Genomic DNA, 25,145 nt, shown 5'->3' on the forward strand with positions numbered 1-25,145 from the left:
TGAAGACAAGGAAGACAAGGGGGAAATATTAAAAGTTGAGACAGAGCTATGAGGAAAAGAGTGGGAGAATTGATAATTCAGTAAGAGAGGAAGAAATACACAGGAGGGTAAAGAGATAGCATCAGTTCCTCAGATACAGAGGAAGATAGTGACTGCAGAGGGACAGGATCCAGATTTCAATACAGACCCGAAAGGAGCAGAGAGCGCCGCATTATCACGCAGCAAGAAACACAATTATTACTCGGCAGCCCCTGAGCATGTAGCAAGAAAAAAAACCGAGTGAGCTCGGGCTGCTATAATGCTCAATAAATGACACAACAATCTGGAGGCAGAAGGGTAAACTGGATGGGAGGTTAATTTGTTTTAATTGGTCCATGCAATCACAGAGTGTGATGGGGAAGATAATAACTGAAAGGACAAAATTACTTCTTACACTCATGTAGCCTAACCGGCTAAATTGAGTTTGTAACATCAGTGTCATTAAACTGATTTATCAATTAATATGAAATGTCGGATGTGAATTCATTTCTAATAAATTAAACATGTGCTATGCAGTAGATAAGACACACCTTTCTGCAATGATTTCACAGAGCAACATTTGTTGTCGGGGTTGGCAGGCTTTTTGGAGCAAATTTGAACTGCAAAGCAAACGCGAAGGGACACCTGTCATTAGCACTTATAATGAGTCCAGTTGGAGTCTCACTGGTGATATGCCAGTGAAGGCTTTGCTTCAGCACTTTAGCTGCAAACTTGAGGCGATGCTTCCTAATCGGGGTCTTTGCAGGACAGCATAAACAGCATGTTGTAAAAGGATTCAAAGCCACTGAAATTTGTCATGCAAACTTTGATATGTCTAGGGCTTTATGTATAAAAACATGATTTTGTGCATAATTGCGAAGCAGAAAATGAAATGCATGATGCAAAATGTCATGTGTGGCATAAAACTATCACTGCACAACTGTCATTCCCATTTGGTGGTGGCGGCATCGTGCTGCGGGAATGATTTTCTTCAGGAGGGGAATGAGAGTTTCTTTGAGTTGAAGCAAATACAGACGTGGGTAGGAACTAGTCACATTTGCTCAGTTACATTTACTTGAGTAATATTTTTATAAAGTTTCCTCACATTGAGTAAAATTTCTGGAGAGACTACCCATCCTGACTAACTTTACTGAATGAAAAGAAACTGCACGAGATACAGACAGACCTACAGTGTAAGTTAAAGTGAGACTTTTTGTCTGTCCACATGTTTTGTTATTCTAATTCTACCCCATAATTCAGCCTGCTGTGCCATTTGGCACCAGAAGTACTTTACAATGTTCTAACAAACAGTATATTTAATTACCAATTATATTTGTTTCATAGTGTTGAGGAGGCCAGGGGAGGGGTTTCTTTAAAAAAAAACAAAAAAACAAAGTTGTCTGAATTAATTTCATAATCATGTTTATTATTTCTTGATTTCAGTCTTTAACAGAATTTGTGCACAACTAAAGTTTTCGTCTGTACAATAACATCATTTTTAAATATTAAATCCAATGATCCTATCAGTTATGCAGAACTTGAGTAGATTTTTTTTACCAAATACTTTTTTACTTTGAGTAATTTCTTTTTTACATGAGCAAAAATGTGTTGAAAGAATCCGACTCCTACTTAAGCATAATTTTTGGGTACTCTACTCATTTCTACACAAATATAAATAGAGGAAAATACATGGAAATCCCAGAAGAAATCGCGTTTGAGCAGTTAATTTTTCAACCAGAAGGTGACCCTGAGATGGAGTCCAGAGTTACAATGGGATGGTTTAAAATCAAACCATTTCAATTTGAAAATTAATGTTCCAGTCTCACTGAGCAAGAGCTTTTTTGCAAAGAAGAATGGGCAAAGGGTTAGTCTAGGTGAGACCAACCCCGTAAAAGTAAAAACCATCCCATGTTTTCACATACACTCAACAATTATGCATTACTTTGTGTTGCTAGAGCACATAAAAGCCCCATAAAAGACATTAAAGCTTCTGGCGGCATAGTTTTGTATTTAACCGTCATCTTATGAAGATCACAGTGAAATATAATTTATTAGCTGAGAATTTAAGGGTATTTGTGTGTGTGCTGCTGGCTCCCGTTGTAGATTTGTGTGTATGTTCAGATGCTGCCAAGTGTGCGGGAAAGGAAGACAGACAGCCGTGCGCTGTAAAAAACGGATTAGCTCACTATTATAATGTAGAAAAGCTGTTAGATGCCTATAAGACCAAAACACATTACTCCTCCTGTCTCCTTTTAACACATGTTGCTTAATCTCCACCCCTGATTTGCCTCAAAGAGACTTGAGGGTTACTGATTCCTCTAATGCTTTCAGCTGAACTCTACGCTTTGACATGTCTTCCGATAGCTTGGAGAAAGAAAAAAAAAATGTTGCAAAGAATGGAGAGGCAGAGACAGGTGTGCATTTCACCCACTGAGATACGGAGGAGAGCAAGTTCTGCACAGGGTTATTCATAACTAGCAGTCTGCCATACTGGAGGCTATCAGACTCCAGCAAGTGTATTAGCTGTTCACCAGGCAGGATTTCAAATCACACCAGCGCTGAACTCGGCTGCAAGCACTTATAAAGGTGTTGGTTCATATTCTCTGCCTTGGGGGAGCGCTGGGTTTAATATTCCAAGTGTCTATAGCAGAGTTATGATTTGGAGATGAGGAGCTTGAGGGAGCGGTGTAATTTGAACTAACATTTTCAGCGGTAATAGACGTTACTATCAGTTTGTTTCCAATACCTGGAAGGAGGCGTTCATGTTCACCTAGTAAATTATGTAAGGTTGAAACAATAAAGCTAATTTGGATTGTGTTGTAATAAAAATGAAGAAAATAGATAACATTCAGTGCTTGCCAATATAATTGGTCACCATTTTAACAAATGATTTCTGATTAATTCAAGCTTTCATTCTCTTTCATTGGCGCATGGGTGATTAGGACCACATGAGGGGTAGAATGATAAATACGAGGGGATGAACATGCAGCGCTTCAGCATGAAATAAACGATCTCAGCCACAGGTCTTTCATCAACATGGCCTCTTGCTCTCTAATGAGCATCACACCTTCAGTCCTGCTTTGCTGGAAACACAGACCTCCCTCATCTTTATTCATGTTATGCCAATGTGGAGTACTTCAAAAGATCGTCCGGTTGGCACTTTGGGGAGAGTTGCTCTCCACACCCCGTCTCTTCTGGAAGTTACAGTAGCTGGCGCCTCTGGCCCGGCCTGCTGCACCTGTCTCCATGCCAGTGCTCGAGCGTTATTTACTGTGAAGCCTCCATGCAGATAAACACAGCAACTCAGCAGCTGCCGTGCCCACACGCTCAAATATACAGACACACGCGCGCAGACATATGCAGGCTCACTTGCACACATGCTTCCCAGGTTTTGGCTTCGGATCAGAGCTAAACAAAAGCTGCTCTGGGCTCGCCCGTTTGTTTGATTCCTGATGATTGTTTTCTTTCAACACACCTTCCTTCGTTTCTCTCTGCTCCTTCCCTTTCGCTGCTTTCCTTGGTCAAGGTCCACTCATTTATACTTTAAAATATAGACAAATCTGTTGCAGCTTCAGGTGAATAGATTAAGAGGCTTAAATTATTTTACTGCGGCAGCAAATCACAGTACAATTACCTCAGACAAATAATTTACAATAAGTTGAACTGAAACATTTAGACTTTAGGAACTCAATTAGTAATTTGTGGATTCCTACCAAAGTTTTGTGCAGCATTGAAGACCAGTAACTAGCCAGTCAGAGATTATTGCAAATGAAACTAAAAAAAAACAAAAGGGCCCAAATCAGCAGCAACGAACAAAGGCATGAAAAAAGTTATCCATTCCCTTCAGCTGGTTTGCTCACAATGAAACCAAACTGTAACACCACATTTATGCAGAGTTGTTTTTTAACTTTGGTTTTCTAAACTTGTGTCACAAGAAGCTGTCCAGTGGTACATGCAGGGAAGACATCATGTTACTCCTCTTTTTGGTTTCCAGGATATTTGTGGAGTGAAATTTATTGGTTTTGTCAACACCAGAGTTCGCTAAGCTTTCACACCGGCCCAAATGCCACAAACTATCTGAGGAAACGTACTCTGACCCATTTAAAGCAGACAACACAACTCTGGTGTGGTGGTGACCTGGTAGTAAATACTCCATGTCGGTTTGTTGTTAAAAACAGAATCAATGTGTGAAACCTTAAGATTGGTAGGGGACCTGTGATGCTGTGGGACCTTGTCAGTACATGGTCATAAGGAATCAAGAACATTTATACATAAACATCTTGTATGACTTTATTGAGTCTTACAGCAGGATAATGTTTCTGGTTAAAATGCAATATAACTTTCTTCTGAGACTTACAGAAAACCTGTCAGCTGAGCTAAAGAGAAAAAATTGAGAGCACCAACGACTCAGGATGATCTAAAGAGAATTAAATGTTATGAGAAGGGACTAAATCTTTCATTAACAAAAAATGGGTTGTAACACTGGCAGCTAGGGTGCCACATATTGTGGCACTGATGATTTTGTTAAATCATCTTTGATATGCATTTGTTCTCATGGGATTTACTCAGAATGGCTAAACGTATTACAAACTAAATATTGGACATCCTACAAGAATCAAAGATGAATTCATTTTAAGGCTTGACACATCTTTGTCTGGATCTGGATATTTGTCCCCCACAAAAAAAGTGATAGTTTGAGTTTTTAAGAGACAGTGAAATAAGCTGAATGTAGAGAAAAGGTATAGGCAGTTACTTAAAAAAAAAAAAACCTCTCAGAAGCTGAGACCGCTCATGCTGGGTAATCGATGTGATCGAGTTTCTCCCGTTGTGTCTTTGGCCCCGGCAGCTTGAAAGGTGAGCATCACAGAGCTTCCGCCTTCTTCCACTAGCGCGTGGTAAACCTCTGTCGCCTTAAGCCAGGCAGATTTTCTCACCTAGGTGGACTTTGTACCTTTTTGCTGAGCTTTTATTTCCTCCCCTCCTCCCACCTCCAATATTCTCTCACCAGAGAGACCTTGCAGAATATATCTGTACAAACACACTTCTCTTTATTAGCATATGTTTGAATTTGGGTTTTCCTTTCAAATGGATTGCTGTACAACAGTGTTTTAATATCAAAGCCATTGGAAGAGCAAATAAGGTTGCTATTGTAACAGTGTGGACTCCTTTGAAAGGTGCCCTGTGTTTTCTCTGCTACACAGAGTGAGATGGATAAATGGAGGCAGCGATGATGATGCCCCACAGGTAAGTATTTAGATGAAGCACAAACACACACGGGGCCTTATTGCAATCATCCAAATGGTACATTGATTTCTGCAGCAGCACGACCCAACAGGCCTGACTGGCAAATGAAAACAAAGGCTGCATGTACAGTGCTGACACACACCATCAGTCAGAGGCAGCCTGCAGACTCTATGATTACCTGCTGTATGTAAATCCAATGAGCAATAAGACAGGTTATCCCTCTATGAGACACCGTTGTTATTACTGCAGACAGAATTTCATCGGCGAGTGCCGCCGGCCAACTGCTGGTAACTGATTATGGCCCATTCAGATAAGATGGCGACACTGGGAAATGGTGATACCAGCAGGCGCTCCCATTCAATTCTTCAGGTGGCACAACTAAAGCCAGTGTGGTTTCTCCTCATTTTCCAGAGTGAGAGAGAACCTGACCTTATCAGATAAAACCCTCTTTGTGGAATAAACAGAACATTAGAGCCAATTAGAGGCGTAGATTGTGATAAGAAAGCTTTTTTTTTACCCTGCCATCAATTTTATCTGGGGTAGAGACATACAAATATTTTAGATAAACAATAAATGAAATAATAACGTCTGATCCCAGGTGAGAAGATAATATCGCCTTAAATTCAGTTTGTCTTTTTAGCCATAATGAGCATTTTTAAGCTCCTGATTTTGGCTTAACATTCCCAGCATGGTTTCCAAACACATGGGGTGGTTTATTCAGCTTTAATTAACCAAGAAGGTCCCACTGAAATCCAAAATGATTACAGAGAATCCAGATCAAAAATGCTACTGAGCCCAGCTCTAATAAATTGGTATTGTTAGTGGCAAAGTGTTGAGTATAACGCATCATTTGGCAGCTACACAGCAATCTCCCCCAAGAGTCTGTAAAGACAAAACAACCGTGGATTTCATATTTATCAAGCTGCCAGAACAGCACTACAAACACAATCCAGAATAATTGACACCGCTGGTAAAGATGTGTCAAAAGCGTTTAAATAAATTCAGCTGTTATTGCAGAAGCATAATTTCACACTAAAATGTATGAAGATCCAGTATTTAATTACATTTATTAAGTGAGGGGGAAAAATTCAAGTAAATAATAAAGCTTTTTAATATTGTACATAACTACTCTTATGATCAGTAGAACGACACCAAATCTTTCAGATTTATTTAAAGTATTGCTGTGTTTGTTTATAAGACTCAAGAAAGATTCCCACCTAGAAAGGTAACTTCTTCACCTCTCTAGGTGTGAAGCAGGCCCACAGCACCACCGACTCACCGCCGTGCTGCACTGTGCAGTTCAACTGAAAAATAATGTTTTTACCCCAGGGAGTAAATAAATGTTTTTGAAATCATCTGGTATTGGACCAACCCCTTATTTTTAATATTGCAAGCATTATCTGTAATTTTCTTGATTTCCAGAACAATCCTCTTTGAACAGTCATCACTACTTTCCAGAGTGGACCCCAGAACAGAACCAGCCTTCTTTATCAGGCTGGTTAGTCTTTTTAAGCTTCTGCCAGTGATGCTGTTGCCCAAACAGATGATGGTAGAAAAGATGGCTGAACGCTGCACCATGCTAAGATATTCTGTTTGAGTCATATCAACCTGAACTATTTGTGGTTGAAAAACCAAAACCATGTTTCATCTGACAAAAGCATCCAGTTAAGGTTAAAGTCCCCGAACCAAACTCCACACATTTACATTGATGACTGTAGGACAGAAAAGCAACCATTTCAACCAATGCTTGTTTTGGCAAGTTGGTGACCCCAAGAAGACACTGTGTGCTAGATCTCTTTTTGAAGCTTTCTCTGAATGTAGTTTACTATTTTATTGCACCAAATTCCTGAATTTAAAAGATTAACACCTTAGCCATGAGTGGCTGAGAAAAATAGGTGCTTACATCATTTCATTTGTGTACCTCAGGAAGATACAAAACTTTAAGCAGTAAAGTATTTAAAAACTATCTAAATTATTTTCATTAGTAACTGACAATCAGGATTTTAATCAAAACTGTTTTCCCTGACCTCACATTGAAGGTATTCCAAATATTTCTTTGAGAGATTATGCAACAGAAATAAAAGATGAATTAATTTCAGGCTTTTTTTATCCACCCTGATGATTGGTGGTCATTAATGTGAACCATGTGTCTGTGGTGTTCAGATCTTAAAATCTAAAACAACTACCTGACATTCTCATGAAACAACATCACTCCCTAAAGGCCAAATTTGTTGTAAAAGCTTTAAACAAAACTGGAGAAAATTAAAGTTTGCAAAGCACCTGCTTTTAATACCATAATCTATCAGTAATACCCAACCATCCTAACTAATGCCTAAGGGCTTAACAGCTTGAACCAAGCATCTTTTAAATGAAACGCACAATATGCTGCGTCTCCAGTTATCCTGCTGACTTTCAACAGCTTTCCACCGCTGACCTGCCAATAGCTGATCTGAGGCTGACTGAAGGTGCTAATAGGCTGGTATCGCCTGCGTTGGATCAGTCGAGTATGTGCTCTCTCAGCCTGTTTCACTTGGGATCAAAGGCCGTCTCATATGCACACTGAAATACTTTGTGGCGCTCAGCATGACCATCGGGCTCCCAGTGTGAAATATATCGACCCCTGACATCGACTACACGCTAATGCTAACCATAACAACAGCTGAACACACCACCAGCGGCGTTTCATCTGCAATTAAACTCGTGCAGGTGAAACAACAGGTGCAGCATATTAGCAAAGACAAAGGCTAAGTTAAATTATTCATCAAAGATGTCCTTAAACTCCCAGACACAAAAAAAACAACATTTTCTTGTATTCAAATGTAGTTCATTATCTACATGTATAATACATTTAACATTTGGCTTTGTGTTTCAGTGTTTGGCAGGAATTACTTCAGAAATCCGAAGAAAATCAATTACATCAGAAATTCTTGCAGAAATGAGAAGCTTGGGGGAATCTGGAAATAAGCTCAAACAATATTGTGAGTTACATCAAATACCAATGAACTAAAGAAATAAAACTGAAAAATCTGTCCATTTTAAATCAGCGCCTTGGATGATCCACTCATATATGATCGAATCACGGAAGGTGTCAAAACGCTTTAAGAAGTTGTCTCTTGCAAAGCATTTAATTTTACATAAAGCACACTTGCACATTCATTAGCACTCAACACGTCCTTCTCCGAGTGTAAGAATTTACATTATTCACACCGTATGATTTTACATCCTGGCTGACAAGAAAGTTATCCTTCAAAAAGGCACCAATGCAGACAACACTCGGCTATTTAATGATGCTTCTTGTGCATGAGTTGCAGCAGGGGGCAACAGCTCAGAGTTGGCAAAATCAGCTCACAAAAAAATGGCTCCAAAAATCTCACAAACAAACCCACATGTTCATGGAAACCTAACAGCAATCAAACCACAGAACTGGTGTTAATTAATCACATCTGTTGGAGGGTTGTTGTTTTTTTTCCATATCATCTTGACAATATGTTATAAACCCATTCGGAGCATTACATTTCATTGAGTCAATTAAATATGCAGCAGTTTAAAAATCAGGCAGCACCCATAATCAGCTGGCGCATCACCATTTGGACTGAGCTAGCCGAGCTGGAAACGACTTGCATGTTAATACATCTGATTGGTGCGGCTGATTGCAGTCTCTTGACTCAGAAACCCATTTGTTAATAACTGGTGCTTTTAAAAAAAACAACAAAATTTAGGGTTCAACAACAAACATTTTAAAATCGGAGAATTTTGACAGCATTACTGACCTGGCGCAGTTGAAAAGTGGTACATTTCAAGCATTTACTTACGACTATATGGTCTAAAGGAAATAAAACACTAAATTCATAGCAAAACATTTCTTAATCAAATTTGAGGCTTTTTTTTCTAGCTTCAAATTATAATTATCACAAAAAAACAAAATTAAACCCATCATCATTTGTCTAAACTTTTATAACTAACGACGGCACTAAATAATTAAAAGAGTGTCACTTAGTTTAAGTGCAGTCTTGTTATCAGGAACAAGGGCGTTGTACAGAGCTGCTTTTTCTCTGTTCTGTTTTAATTGAAGAAAAAAAGCAGCTTTGATGGTTTGCTGAAAAGAAAAGACTTTTTGTTACCTAATTAAGGAGCCATTACAGATTGTGTTTGGTAAATTTTATAATGAGCTTAGATCGTTTCATAAATGCTGTAGTTTGAAAAGAAAAGTTTCTTTCAGATAATTAAGGCGCACAATTATTTGACATATCTACTTTTATTATTGCTGCACTTTACGGTCATCTGTGAACTTGGAAACATTGAAAGCTGCTTCATCTGTTATGTATTTGTAAATACCTGAAAAAAAGAAAGGTTCACTGCTGGAGAGTAAAATGTTATAGTTGCAGGCAAGAGGAGGATCATTAACACCTTGCAAGGCAAACTGACACTCAGCAGGATGTGAGGTGAAAAGTGGGAAGTGTGTTCGCCACACCGAGGCTGAGGATGCTGCTACCTGGTTGACCTCTGAATAAATCCCCTACATAAAAGGATAAACAGTTCACTCTGTAACAAAATATAGTATATTTTTCTCAAACCGGAGTGAGTTCATGGGAGTTCCCACTGAACTGAACTGGTTCCAGCACTAAACTGGTGCTAATGCTATTAGACTCTGGTATTGACTAAATCTTTGATGCACCAAAGGAATGACTTTTACTGACCAACAGCTAATCAAAATTTTACGTTATAATCAGGATCCATTTTGCTTTATATCTGCATAATTTAGGGTAAAGCAACTAAACGTAAACACAATTTAAAGGATCCCTTTCTCCCATGTTCAGCTCTGTGTATTGATGCGAGTGTTGCAGCATTAAGAGGATCAGTGTGTTGCTTCCTGTTATACACAGATGATCCCTGCCTGGTCACGGTTTAGTATTAGCAGATTTTTTCTTATTTGTTGAAAATCCACCTATTCTGATTTTTTTCTCAGGGCAAACCAAAAAAATATTAAAAAGATAATGCAGCTTGGAAAGTTGAAATTCCTAAGTGCAATGCTACTTGATATGCTATTGGCTGCTGTTTGGAAAGCAACCACTCCAGGAGCATTATACATTTTTCTTCCTGCTGATTGGCTGTACCTGTATTTGTTCGTGCCAACATGGTTTTCACTGTACACATTAATAAATATTAAGGAATATTTGACGGTTGAACTATTAAAATGGGAAGTTATAAGAACTTTTTAATGGGTTTCAAGCAATAGCCAGTTGATTTATAAAACCTTGAAAAAATTGGGTTTAACTGTATCTGAGAAAGTATTCCCACCCTTTACGGATGGGCAATAAATCAATCACTATATGTATCGCGACAAACACGATCAAAATCAATACTTCTGATTCAATAATTTCACTAAACTCTGATCCAGAACCACACAGCATTCTGGGGGATGCAGACAGAGGGAAGGCTTTAGCCGCTCAACCTCTCACAGCCAGATAAGTAAGATTGGTGGCATCAAATAAGTCACTCACTCTTTAGTTACTTAGCAACAACCTGTTGAGTAACTTGTGGTAACCTAGGGACAACCTGTTGAGTAGCTTGTGGTAACCCAACAACAACTAAAAAATTTTAAAAAGCGACGTGGAGTGAAAGGAGATAATTGGCACAACAGCTCGAGAGGAAACTGGATAAAAGGCCAAGTCACCAGTTTGGCAGTATTTCAGAAACTGAAAACAAAAAACTAATCAATAATTATCAATATCAACTGATATGAAACCCTTATATCGTAATGCGGTTTTTAGCCACATAGTCCAGCCCCTAAATTTGAACCTTTAGACTTTTTCAAATTTCTTCATGTCAGAACCACAAACTTCAGAGTATTTTGTTGAAATTCATTGCACTATCTCAGCACAAAGTAGGCCCAAAATGCAAAGATGTAGAAATACATCCAAATAAAAATGTTGGTGTGCATATGTATTCAGACCACATTTCTCCTACGTTTCCAAAGCAAAAAACACTTAAAAATAAGTGACAGATTTAGCCTGCCATCCTCTTGAGTCACTGTGTCATCCCTGCTTAATTAGAAAAAGTGATTTAAGGCTATTTCTGCCTGCGAGCTAACTTTCTCATGCAGCTTCTTGTGGAACAGAAGAAAGGAACGAGGCTGGCCGGACCAACTGGAGCTCGAGACACGATGGGCATGGTGACATAAGCTAACCCTGTGGTAAGATTCAAAAGGCTGACATGGATGTAATGAGCAGTCATGCCACCATGAAAACAACACGCAAGGCTTCCCAGAATGCCTTTCTCCATCTCCGCTACATTCTCTTGGGAATGAGTCCTGAACTGACCTGAGATCAAGCTTATCAGTTTGTCACTCCAGCAGCCACACAAGGCCGCAGCAATCTCACTGCTGCCGCGACGCGAGCCTCAGCCGGCAGCCTGATTAGAGCGAGCCAGGTTAAGACTGATTAGCTGAGCCTCAGACCACGTTACATTCACACCAACAGAAACTGACCTTTTCCACTAATGCTAATGCTCAACACCACCACCGTGTGTTTTGTTGCTGTCTGGCAAATATGTTACAAAAAGCTGAATAAATACAAATTCACTAGATGGTTACAGTAAATGTACAGATATACAAATGATCACGCTTCTACCTCAGATCACACACATTACACACATCGCCTTTATCTCCTTGCAATCCAGTCTTAATGACTCCATTAACGGAGAGGCCATTAGCAGCATTCACTTTATGGCCAGCCAAACAGCCCAGCCGGGAGCACATTATGGAAAGGGCATGTGTGTCCTAATGTCCACTCCTTGTCACACACACACTCCTTCTTTCCCCTCAAGGCGGCCGGCCTGAAGCAAGCAGGACTGAACAAACGAGAGTCATTTTCATTTGCACAACGTGAGGCAAAGGTTTAGCGCAGACTGCTTTGTGCTGGTGGTCCATCAACGGCGGAAACTTAAGTGCTGTTAGGAGTTTGAGCAGATCTCATATCCCCAAATTAGCTCATTGTTGGAGCAGAGGCTGAGTCATGGGCTGCAGCAGCAAAAGCTCGTCACACTCCCAAGTTGATGACAAAATGATAGATTTAGTGTTGATAACATAATAATTATTTACTTCAGCAAAATGCTTTAGAAATGCTTTTAGCAGAAGCATATCCTGTTTTGCTAGATGTAGCAGCTGCTTTCAGGGCCTGGTTAAATGACTGGATCAGTGATCTGAAAGGATCCGAGCAGAACAAACCAGGGTGATGAGAGGCTCTAAAATTCAGGGTAAATTGTTATTTCATGAACCATGTGAATTTATGGCACAGTTTAGAGCAAGTCGAGAGGAAAAACTGAAATAATCTTTCAGCGCTGTATATTTCTACTCGTTTAAGACTTTAAAAATAAAACACCATTTGATTTAAGCACACTGCTGCTTATTTGTTCCACTTACATATTGCATTCCTGGAATTCAACATGAATCCTCATTGAATGGATGTCATTGAGGCAAATACACCTAAAAAAAAAACCTTTAGAAATTGAACTTCTAATGTTATTGTGTTAACCTTTAACCCCATAAATAAAATCTAGTGCAACCTTCTGAAATTGCATATTTATTCAACAGAGTCCAGTTTTATCTCAGCATACATTCTCTGAAGGCCTTGACATCTCACAGACTTCGGTTCAATTCATCATCCAAAAATAGAAAAATCATGATAAACATTCCAACGATACCAATAAATGGCTATTCGCCATTTAAAGGCTGGACAAAGAGCCAGCCTTTAAGAGAGGCAGACAGGAGGTCTGTGGTCACTCTGGAGGAGTTGCAAAGATCCACAGCTCAGGTCTATTTCCCATCCACTCCAAAAATCTGTTTTATATAAGAGTTTAAACAAGAATACGTGGAAACCATACACTCAGCAAACAAATGGAAGAAGGAGCTCTCATCAAAACAGGCCAAATGTGAACTTTTGGCCTTTTTCAAAATGTGCGGTGGGAAAACATCTTTCACAACATGAAACATGGTGGTGGTAGCATCATGCTGTGGTAGGAATGGGCAATAAATCAATAACAAATTATATCAAAATAGACAAATGATCAATATCAACAGATAATATGTCCATAGACGGATCAATAACTTTACTGATCTGCCATCTAGAACCGTGTAGCATTCTGGGAGATGTAGACAGAGGAAAGACTTTAGCTTAACCTCTCAAGGTCAACTAATCAATAATCTAATAAATTGCTGGCTTATTAACTACTAATTCACTCACTATTTGGTTACCTAGCAACAACTTGCTGCGTAGGTAACTTGTGGCTAGCTGGCAACAACCTGTTGAGTAACTTGTGCAGCAGCAGTTTAAGGTTTTTGTACTTCATAGCAGCTTCAAAATAAATTAAAAAAAAAATAACAGCATGGAGTTAAAACTGCAGATAAAACAAGAAAGGTCACGTTACCAATTTGGTAGCTTAACTATAGTGTCCATATCAAATAAATACCTAAATATTAATGCTACCGCAATATGAAGTAAACAAAGCAGATAATTAATGAATCAGATAACAGGACCGTCAAGAAATCCACTGAATGCATTTGGATCATGAGTTCCCCAAGACAAAAACGGTAAAAACAAATAAATAGATTCAAAACAGGCAAGGAGGCAGCTAAAGGCTAGCTGCTAGCACATAGCGCTAACAGAAGCAGAATGCTAATATCAAACCAATGGCCCGGATGTTATTATAATTCATTATCTTTAACACAATATTTATGCATATATTAAATTTCGCTGTTATTTTAGTTTTATTTGGCGCTTACCGCTTTGCTCTGTACTTCATTTAGTAGAGAGAAGGAACTGACCCCTCAATCAGAGGAGAGTGGTCCGTAAACGTTACTGGCGGAGGTCCGTAAATGCTCCAAAACGGACTTGTGGGTGCAAAAAATTTAATCTAACCAGACACTTCGAGGAGTGGGAGGCAATGTAAGGAACACTGTGGGTTAATACACGCTAGAACCGAACATGTTGATTTGTCAACTTGCAACTAAGGCAAAACGAAACTTGGACTACAAAATCACGGAGGAAAAAGAAAATGGCGGATTCACAAACTGATTGGCCGGAAATAATTACCTTGTTTAGCAAATGCGGTGACGTCATAGAAAATAAAAACGTCTTGAAAAATGAGAGAAAAATGAACAGACTTTAAAACGTAACCCCAAAAGAATATAAAGATTACGGATTAAATTGTATATTGATAAATCAAAGCATATTGATGTGTTAGAGAGGAAGAATAGTCCAAATTTAAAAAAAAAATACTGTTAATTAACCTAAGGAACAACAGCTCATAAATTTTGGTCACTAGATGTACTAAACTGGTGAATGAGTACTAATACAAATGTGGAAAATCTAAAAGGTTCTGAATATAGCATCTGAAAAAACGAACAGAAAGTAAAATCTATGTTTCATAACTTACTGATTTCATTGTGTGGCCTCAGCTCTCCAACATTTTTTCTCATCATGACACACCATCACGTGGCAAATGTGTCTTTTCAATTGCTCCTCCAAGCTAATCTTTAGCTCTGCAGGCAAATGGTTGCTCCTACTGAGAGAAGAGTGGAAATACCTCATACCTAGTAGGAGGGGGGCTGAGCCAAGCCCAGTCTTTATATTAGCTCTCTACTCCGGGAGCCATGGGCTACAGAGACACGTTCTCCACCTCTGCTGGGACAAACTGGACGGTGGTGCCTGCTGCCCGCTTGTTTTTTACCCCTGCTCTCCCCTGGGGTGGAAGACTATTTATCTGCTGGTGGGAGAACATGTATCAATGTGCAACATAGCTTGGGATTTGAGCTTTTATTACGATTCAAACTGCAAGGTCAACTTCGCATGAATTTGTGTCAAAGCTGTCAAGCAGAGAAACATAAAACAAAATGCCCACACAGAGGAAGCAGAGTAAACAACAGGGCTTAGGGGCCAGATGTCTGGCTGTTTTTTATGCTTTCACATGTACAGTCAGGTAATATGCAGCGTTTGGATCTGAAAGCGCATTATTAGAGACAAGGAGAGATAAGTGAGTTGTTGTTGCGTGATGGAACATAATGACATTTGTGGAGAAAACATTTTTTTTCCTCTGTATCTTTGTCTGCATGGCTACTCTTCAGATAAAAAGTGAAACCAGCTCTCGTCTGAAGCTCGGGCCCTTGTGACAGTGTAATGTAGTCGGATCTGTCATGCCTTTGATGCCATCGTATGCCACTCCTCCTCTCTTCTCTGGTCTTTCTGACAGTGACAAAGGGGATCGGCAGCAGCGTGTTATCAGTGTGCAGCTGCAGTAATCGTATTATTTAGTTAAGCTTAATTCTGAGAGGCTGACCAACAGCGTGAACAAAGCGGGGCTTTGCTAAGCCCATCAGAGTGCTCCCATGGAGCAGAGGTCTTTTCCTGCCTTGCGGCCTCTGTGTACCCGTGCTCTCCCATTTTCCTCGCTGTTTCCCGCTGCCCTCCTCTGCGCCTGTCTCTCTGTTGCTTTCTCCCTCACGCTCTCTCTCTTCCTCCTCTTGTTTTTCTGTATCCAGGATAGTTTTTCACTCCTCCCCCCCTCATTTTCCTTCCATCTTCATCCCCTTTAAATCTTTCCTTTCTGAAATGTTTAGCACTGGGAGTTTGTAGAATGGTGTTATTCACAGTTCATTGGTCTGTTTGAAGGTACTATCTTGATTGAGGGCTTGGTGATTGTGCGAGTGCATAAAGAGGTGACCATGGAGATAGATGAGCTTACTAATATGCAGGATATTGCAGGGGCTGTAGATAAGTGTTGAGTTTCATTCAAGCAGCTCATTTGGGGATTGAGAGGATTGGAAATGACATGGAGACGTTGTGCAATACTATTCATTCATTGTTGTCCATGTACTTCTAAACATCTTGTTAAATTAAAACCAAAACATTAAATGTGTTCTATTGGTATTGTAGGTGGTAGACTAACACAGATTAGTATGCATTTGCATTCAGCTCTCATGCTTTTCTTGGAGTTGGGAAATGAGGAGACTGAAATTCTTCTGAGCAAAAAAGTTCAGTCTCTATAGGGTTAGTTTCTAACTAGGAATGCACCAATATATTGGGCAGATATCATTATCCAATATAATTAATATTTCTGTGGTATATATTATGTGTATATTTAACTATCAGTTTGACAACTTAAAGTGTTGTGTATTTTACAGGTAAATAATGTAATTTTATAGCATTATTAAGTAACTATGTTACCTTCAGTTGTTATAAAATGCTCTATATAACAAATATGACTGAGAAGAAATCTGACTTCATAATTTAGAGTATTGAAATTGGGCCTCTGTCTCTTTAAGAAGCTCCTGCTCCATCCAATATTCCTCCTTCAGGTAGTCATAGCAACAATATTCCTCTAATGACCCTTTGACAAAGTCCTGAGGAGCTTTTCAAGGAGAAGCAGTTCCTATGATAAGCTTATCAGATGTGAAGCTCCACCAGGTGCTAAATTTCTTGTCCTGATAAGAATTTTGATTTTTAGTGTCACAATACACTGAATTGTCTGAATTAGTATTTTTACCATTTTCTCTATTTTTTGTTCAATGAGAGTATTAATAAATATCAATAAATTTGAAAGTATGATTAAATGTATTTACTGTGTGTAGTTTAGTGATACAAATCACACTTTTTTATGTGGGATTTGTAGAAAAATGCACTGAACACAAACATTATATCAGATCAAATAACTTATTTTAACTTCCTTAAATAGAAGTTAAAAGTAGACTTTCTCTGTCCTAAAGAAGTGCGTTACAAATGGGAATGTTTCTGAAGAGCAGTGTTTGTGTTTGTGGGGCTGTGATTGTTGTGACACACAGTCTCAGTCATACAGCAACCTAGAAATGAAGCAATAAATAGTCCTCATTTATCCGTATCTCAATTGTAACACAAAATATCATAATAAAACTTTGAGCACATATTTCCCACTCCTACTCTTGTCTGTTTTTTATCAATACCATTGTCGCCCTCAGTTTACATGGACATCCATGTCTTTTTAGGTTTGCATAGTCTTTTCATGTGCAAAGATTGTTATATCCTGTTTTAAACTTCTCCACAACTGCTTCTTCTTGATGCTGTTTTTTACTTAACCTTTATTTTACCAGAATAAAAACCCATTGAGATTAAAAACTTGTTTTTCAAGGGAATCCTGGCCAAGAGCAGCAACAAATACAGTAATGTCCTCTGACAAACATCTGAGGTTTTCTCAGAAAAGATGCATTTAAACTGAGATTAAATTACACACCAAGTGGACTCTGTTTACTAATTACCCATCACATCCAACCTCAGTAAAATGCATTGAAGATTGTGTCTACAACATAGCAGAATCTGGACAGGTTCGATGGATATAAACATCTCTGCAAGGCATTGGATGTTAAATGCAGGCAATAAAGAAGTCAAGGAGTCATTCTCAGTAGCTGATGCATCCAGTTTCCATTCGACCCTCAGCAGTGTTAGAACATTAAATCAGAAGTGAAAAATGCGCAAAAAAATCTAATTAATTAGCTCAAATTAACCCTGGGGGTTCACATAACCAAGGCAAAGCACCCCATGTACCTTATTCTGACACTGACTCTCTTGCAAGCTTGGATCTGAGATCAAACTCATATTGGCAGACTCTCACACACACGCGAGCACGAGCGCACACACACACACTCTCTGCCCGAAGCAGAGGAAGCACAGGAAAGCAAATCCGCTGTGAAGGAACCATAAAACCAAACGCTGCAGTAAGACAGACCACTCCTGCGCCTCACAATATATGAGCTTAATGAATGCTAATGACCTGTAGTGAGCATGTGAAGACATACATTCACAGACAGATAGAAAGAGGCTTTACTTACAGAATGATTCAGACAGTTTCAGAGGGGCCGTGCCATACTATAGCTGTAGTGGTGATTCAACGAGGGCGCTAGGATTCGAGAGCACAGAGTTCCTGCACCTCAGCCGGCGGGTGAGGGGGCACGGATGCTGGCGGGGGGAGTTAGAGGAGTTTGTCACTGGAGGGGAGGAGTGGAGGAAATCTGGAGCAAGCCAGTGCTTAAAACTCAGAGGAAAAGGTAATCCATGTAGAGGAACAGTCAATGAGAGGGGAGATTCAGTTCTTGAGTACAAACAGAATGAGGGATTGATTTGGTGGGTGTTTTTCTTCTTTCGCTTTACTTAGAGAAGAAATAACAAGAGGCCACCTCGACAAACTGGAAAAGCAGGGAGTGAAAAATCAGTCAATGAGAAAGGCTCCATCCTTTCCCTTTTTTGTTGTTGTTGTGGTCTTTTTCTGCTCTCCTCTGTCTTGCTTGCACCCAGGGACTGCAGAGGGCTTATAGGAGGAGTAACGGAGGCGTCAGAAAATCAATCCCTGTGCCAAACGACGAGCGAGCATAAAGGAGTAAATGACAAGCAGATGAAGGGGAGGATTTCTGACACCTGCTCCCTCGCTCCGCTTCTGTCTGCCTCCCACCCTCTCTCTCTTTCCAACCTGGATTTCCTTTTTAGTAACAACCCCCCCTTTGCTGTATATTGGGCTTTTTTCAGTGCAACATTACTGACTTAGATGGATCCTAAAGGAGCCACAAACACGAGGATGCTCCTCTTTGCTTTTTCTTACCTCCTCTGAAAACACTGAGTGGAATAACAATGAAATGCAGAACGTTGACTCTGCCAGCTCTGGATGTCTGCTGCCTTTTTTTTTTTTGCCTGACACTTCGGCTGTGTAGCTGTCTTCCTCTCTGTCTCAGAGCTTCTCTGTCAGTCCTTACAGGTGTCTGTTTACCGGGCCATGGTTTAGTTCAAACACCAACACACAGAGACAGCAGCTTCAGACCAGACAGTGAACTCAAGCCCCCCCTCTGGCTGAAATCCTGACCCCTCCCCTGCCCATGGCATTAACTACCCTCCAACACACCCCAGACGAATTACAGGAGGTCTAAAAAAGGACTTTGGACAATCCTAGTTAATTCTGTTTTTTTCTCTCGCTCTCTCTCTTCTGTCTGTCTCCTTTCGTGTTATTTTCTCCACCTGTCCTTCTGTTTTCTGCTTCCCCCCCTCCTCCTCCCTTGCTCAGTGGCTGTCTCCTTATTCGTTATCTATTCTGGACAGTCTGTCCCTCTTCCCTCTCCGTCACTGAGGGAGGATGAAGAAGAATGGTGCTTCTTCATAATGTATTTCTCTGCAATGTGAGAGAAGGGACAGGAAATTTCAGGTACAGAAGTTGCTCCTTTGGAAAAAGAAAAAAAAAGTCAAAATAAAAACTAGCCTCCCAAGGGGGGTGATTTTCAATTACTCGCCTTTGCCCACAAACTTATGTGGAAAAAGTGACCCGGCACTGAGTTGCGCCCCAAAAGTGTCGTAATCTCAACGAAATATCCAGCCAATAAATCCGTACACGTCCAAAAGCTCCGTACCGCTGCTCAAGCATCACCGCATCATATTTCATTTCAGATGAAGTTCAAGCAGCTTAATTGCTTGATGTACTGACTGGCTGGTGGCACGTCGACTCCTCCGAGGCCTGTTTATCTCTGCTTCCTGCAGACGGCTCCAGGCAACCCCAACCTCAACTCTGCAGGCTCAGCGCTGGCTGCTGCGGACGGCTGGAGATGCTGGAGATGGTCAGGTGTGGAAAGCTAGCTGCTGATGGGAACATGTTGGTGTCCACGCTGCCCATTCGGCGACCACCGCTCCCAGGTTTGGGGCCTAGAAAGGAGAGGGAGAGGAGAGGTAAAAGTACAAGAGAAGAAGAGTGAGAGTGCATGTAAGGTTATCTTGGCGACATTTGTGTCACTCTGCCTTATCGCACATGTCACTCTCCTGCCTGTCACACTCCTCCCTAACTGTCGTCCTGCTGTCTATTCTGTCCTTGTCACTCTTCCTCCGACTCTGCTGCTTGTTTGCTCCTTAGTCCTCGGCACTCACGTTAAGATTTGATCCTTTCTCTCCCCTAACAAGCTCATCTTCACACAGTCTCCACATGACATCTCTTCTATTCCCCCTGTGCAATTTAATAACTACACCTTTACTGGTTTCATTCAATTCGTTCTGCTGTCTTCTTCTTCCTCAAGTCTTTGCGTCAGGTGAAGCATGGCAACGCCAAGTTTTAGCATTAGTGAAACGCAGATTTGTTTAAAGTGTTGTGGTTTACTCCAAATTCAAATTGTTATTTTAAAAAATCAATGTTGAGTGTCTGCAGATCAAAAAACGCAAAGTCTGAACGACATACTTCACTTAAATAATATAATTTCAATATTGGGCTGAAAAAAAATGGATTGTTATTATAATCTAACCTTGGGGTTTAGATTATAATAACATAGTTGTTATGGTTTCAAAGTATCACAGCTCTCACACAAAAATACAAAACAGATGTTTAACATGATCCAGCTGCAAACCGGAAACTAATCCCTCTGCTGCTAAAATAATGCAACATATTGATTATTACAATTAAAACAGGGCTACCTTTGACACTTATTTAAAGTTAATGTGAACTTTATATGTAAACTTAAGCAAAGCTACAATATACATTCATTTGCTTTATTTGTTCTTTATATAAAGTAACACAACTATAACAATTTGCTGATGGTAAATTAGTTGAAATATCTTTTAAGGTAGAGCTTGCTTTTAATGGTGTTATGAAGGTTTCAATAATAGTAGTAATAATACATTTATTTGTATAACTGTTTACAGTGGGTAAAATAAGATAAAACATAAAAAACATAAGACATAAAACAGGATGTTGCTGTGAAGAGGCTGTTTGGTTCTCAGTCAGTTTCCACTCCACAACTATTGATATTTCTGAAATGCCAAACTTTTATTTTCAATGTGAGGCAAAATTTAATGTACCAAAGTTTGCAGCAACAGGTGGGTGAGGGGCGGCGCTGTATTACTCTATAAAGCTTGAGAAAACTCCACTTAAGAAACATTTTCTCTGCCATCTTATTTAGAGATTCAATCTTTTTCTTCCAGACTGATTCCCATTTTGACCGATCCTGACTGTTTTTACAAATGTCTTTAAGAAAATGTGCTGCAGGTTCTTTGATGGATGTGGTAGTTTTATATCGAACTGAAATGAATAAATCACACGATTATTTACGGTATATGTGATTTATGCATTAAATCACATGCATACACTCCACGCATTAAACTCTATGCCCTTCATCTGATGTTTATTAGTGTCAAAAGAAGTGCATGAAAGACACTGATTGATAATGCATATATAAACTAAAAATGGTGGAAATTCTTAGTTTTGATGCGTTAGGTTTAAGTTTATTCAATAGGACAAGTAATATTTTTAAACATGGATAATAATAAGTATTTAGCTTTTTTGTTTAATATTTTAACTACAACTCCAAAACAGTCTGACATTAAAAGCACTAGCAACATGTTTTTAGAGCTATTTTCTTGTAATTATAAGCATGTTCTTTTTTTCATAATTAAAAAAAATACTAACATCCCACAAAATAAAATTTTATCCATCCTCTTTTTGAAAATAATTTCTGATTTTCTTTGTTTCAAAACTTAAATTATAATAAGTTTTTTCAAAAGGTCAGGTACCATGTGCGACTCTGAACCAGTAGCAGGAGGCGATACCGAGGGTAAAAATTATTCTTTGGATTGTAAAGGTTGCACACCTGTGATCTAGACACATGCAGATGAAACCCTGATTTTGTTTTACCTTAAAGAAATTTGGATTTCTTGCCATCACCTTCTTATTGCTCTACTTTTTTAAAATCACACCCTCTTTAGTTAAATAGACAAGACAATTAGCATGATTCAAAAATAGCAGCAAGGTGTCAAATCTTCCCTAACAGGTTATCTTGTCTCTCTGTTACTATGCAACAGTTAGCACCTGTTGAATATGAATTATTGAATCCTGAGAAAAACTCCCTCTGCTCACAGTTTCGGGATCGGTCTCCTCTTCAGTCACAGAGGAAATACAGAAAAAAGCAGATCCATGCAGGAGTTACATTACCTCTTTTTACAAACTCATTAAGTCGGGTGACTGACTCCTTCCTTTCTGCAGAGCACAATGAAGCAACGCTTCATTTGCAATAAAGCACCAGAGCCTTTTCAGTTTATCAGCTCCAATCAATACGACTCTGCGGATAGATATGGCCCTCCTCTGACACCGTATCCTCCCAGGATCGTTTAGGACGGGAGTGTGAGTGTTCCTGCACACTTAGTTAGGTCAGAGCTCAGCGTCGGCTGTTGTGTGTCCCTCCGCTGGGAACATTTGCATGCTATGTCATTGCAGGTGTGAGGGCATGTACCTGGGTGTGAATTGGTGTGCAGAAGGTATGTCAGCGTGAAGTACAAAGACATGAGAAGAAGAAGAAGAAGAGGAAGAGGAAGAGGAGGGGGTTCAGCGTTGCATGTGTCACATCTGTCAGGCAGGAAGCAATTAATTACACTGATCTACTTCATAACCTTTTGTTTTTTTTGTCCCAAAACACCAAAATAAAGCCTAAAAAGGTGACTGACACACATGCCCGCACACACCAATCACTGCTGATTGCCTGTGTCAGGATAGATTCTAACATCTCTGGTGAGCCTGAATTCAAACAGAATGTGGAGAAGAGCTTGAGGAGAGAAGGAGAGAGGGATGGAGGCAAGGAAAGGGGGGAGGGGTGACACAGCCGAGGAGGAGAGGATGGAGGGAGAGAGGGAATGCTGTGTGGAGTGGCATGGGGTGGGATGTGGGGGGGCAAAGCGCAAAAAAATGAAGTGAGCCAGTCCAATTTTATCCAAATCCATCAAGCTGGACAGTTCTGTTTCGGGAATGATTGAGAGGTGTGGGGATGCGAAGGGATGGAGGGAAACAGGTGGGGCAGCGGCGGGGTGAACGGGTTAAGCAAGGAAAACAGAGGAGCCCCTCAGAAGTAGAAAAAACGCTCTGAAACTAAAACGGGAGGAAGATGAGTTAACCGGTGAGCTGTGACACATTTGAGGTGAAAGAGGACGGAGTGATGAGGCTGGGAGGGGGGATGAGAGGCGCGGACACTCACCCATTTCAGCGGGCTCTCCTCAGGCAAGCACAATCCCTGCTCTGTGATCCCATCCCGGGGAAAAGGCGCAGCGAGATCCTGGAGCTCCCTCCGCTGAATACCAATGGAGCTGCTATTATCAGCTTACACACACTGACTCACACACACACCGGCGCTGAGGAAGAGGCACAAACGCATAGAGTCAAGTCTGGGCTGCATGTTCAAATCAGAGGGGGGGGAAAAATGCAGTTTGACAATGCATGTCACAATAGAAAAATCACTGGTGTGCATCCCCCCATTTTTGTGTTAATGCTTCTTCATGAAAAAAGCAGCCTGAAACAATCATTCACACACTCCCGTTCCACACCTGTGTCAGTACTTACTGAGATTATATTCAAAATCCCAGCGAGTCCCCCGGTTGACTCTGTTCTGGCTCACAGCTCTGCTTCCAAGGGAGACGAATGAGTTGTCCGCTATTTTCCCTCGCCTCCCCGTGGGTTCCTCGCAGCTCTGATGCAGAGATACACACACATTAAGGCAAACACTTCCTCCTTTATACGCAGTATCCATCCAGTTTTTCAGTCTCCATTTGTTGATTTAGGTCCAGTTCGTCCGCCTGGCTGTGGACTTCGCTGTGATTCGGCGTTCAGTCAGTCACGCACTCCCTCTGCTCAATAGTACAGCCGTACCTCCTTGGCTCTCTCCAATCTAATCAACCTTCTCTCTCTCTCTCTCTCTTACACACACTCTCTCCCACTCTTTCCTCTCCCTTGTTTCTCCTTCCCAGCACCCGCTCCTTTACCCCTTCTTTCTCTCTCCCTCCAAGATATTTTTCTCAAAGATGAATATCTGCTCTCCTCCACTCTTCATCCGTTCTTCTTTCTGTCACTTCATCAGATAAGAGGAAAAAACTGGTCATCTGGAGCATTTTTCACACATCTACGTAGAGAGGAGGGAGTATGGGAGACAGAAGAAACTCATGAGGATGTGTTTCATCGTCAGCAGGGTAAACTAGGCTGACAAAGTTTGTCATGGCTCCATGGTCGGGGTGACAAACACCATCAAACCACCACACGACTCGCCTCACACCCGATGACACGCACACACATCTGCACAGAGACCGACTGAAATCTGATGGAGCAAAAACTTAGGGTGATGGTAAAGAGACCTTACAACTGCAAAAACTTCACCTCACCCATAAAAAAAGTGCTGAAATGATTAATCGGATTAATAAGCGATGATTGAAATAATCGTCAATTTAGAAATCAATGTATCGCTACTTGGCATATACAGACTCAAAATAAGGCCATTTGCTAAAAAGAAAATGAACTGAAAGTAGTAATTAAGCCAAATCTGCACAATATATGTAGAGAGATATATTTACAGCTCTGGAGACCACATAAAATGATGTTCATAAAATGATTTTACTCTTTATAAGTATATGTTTAAATAAAATATAGCTTTATTCTATAAACTAATGACAATATGTCTCCGAAATCCCAAGCAAAGATTTAGTATTTATATGCAGAAAATGAGAATTGGTCAAAATAACGGAGAAGATGCAGTGCATTCAGACCCCAAATAATGCAAAGTAAACAAGTTCATATTCATATTGATGCTTTAACTCAGGAAGAGTTCAGAAATCAATATTTGATGGAATAACCGTGAGGTTCAATGCAGTGGTCGTTTATTTCATCCAGAGATGTATACATTTTCTATTTAACATAAAAACAATCAATCAGTTCAAATTCATTAAAGGAAATCAATGTTATTGCTTTTTATGCAACAAAATGTTTATTTTATTATTTAATAAAGGAATTTAGTTATTTGTTTATTTCCATCTTTTAATGTATTTCAAAGACTGTATAGAAAGACTAGTTGAATGGAAAATCTAGAGTGT

The 25,145-nt window shown here is 40.0% G+C and overlaps 1 protein-coding gene across 3 annotated transcripts in view; it reads right to left on the bottom strand.

Annotated features, from left to right (window-relative positions):
- The window catches only part of grik5 (glutamate receptor, ionotropic, kainate 5), a 128,744-nt gene extending 104,749 nt beyond the window's left edge, over positions 1–23,995 (bottom strand). The window contains exons 1-3 of one of the 3 annotated variants that reach the window (XM_028012954.1): positions 23,629–23,994; positions 23,267–23,420; positions 18,116–19,964 (exon numbers count right to left, since the gene is read on the bottom strand). The gene's annotated coding sequence lies outside the window, so the exon portion shown is untranslated. Of the gene's footprint in view, positions 1–18,115; positions 19,965–23,266; positions 23,421–23,628 lie in introns of all 3 variants that reach the window. The other 2 variants (XM_028012951.1, XM_028012955.1) reach the window with 2 other exon arrangements.
- Between the last annotated feature and the right edge of the window lie 1,150 nt (positions 23,996–25,145).

Source organism: Xiphophorus couchianus, chromosome 3 (assembly GCF_001444195.1).
Source record: "Xiphophorus couchianus chromosome 3, X_couchianus-1.0, whole genome shotgun sequence".
Taxonomy (NCBI): Eukaryota; Metazoa; Chordata; class Actinopteri; order Cyprinodontiformes; family Poeciliidae; genus Xiphophorus; species Xiphophorus couchianus.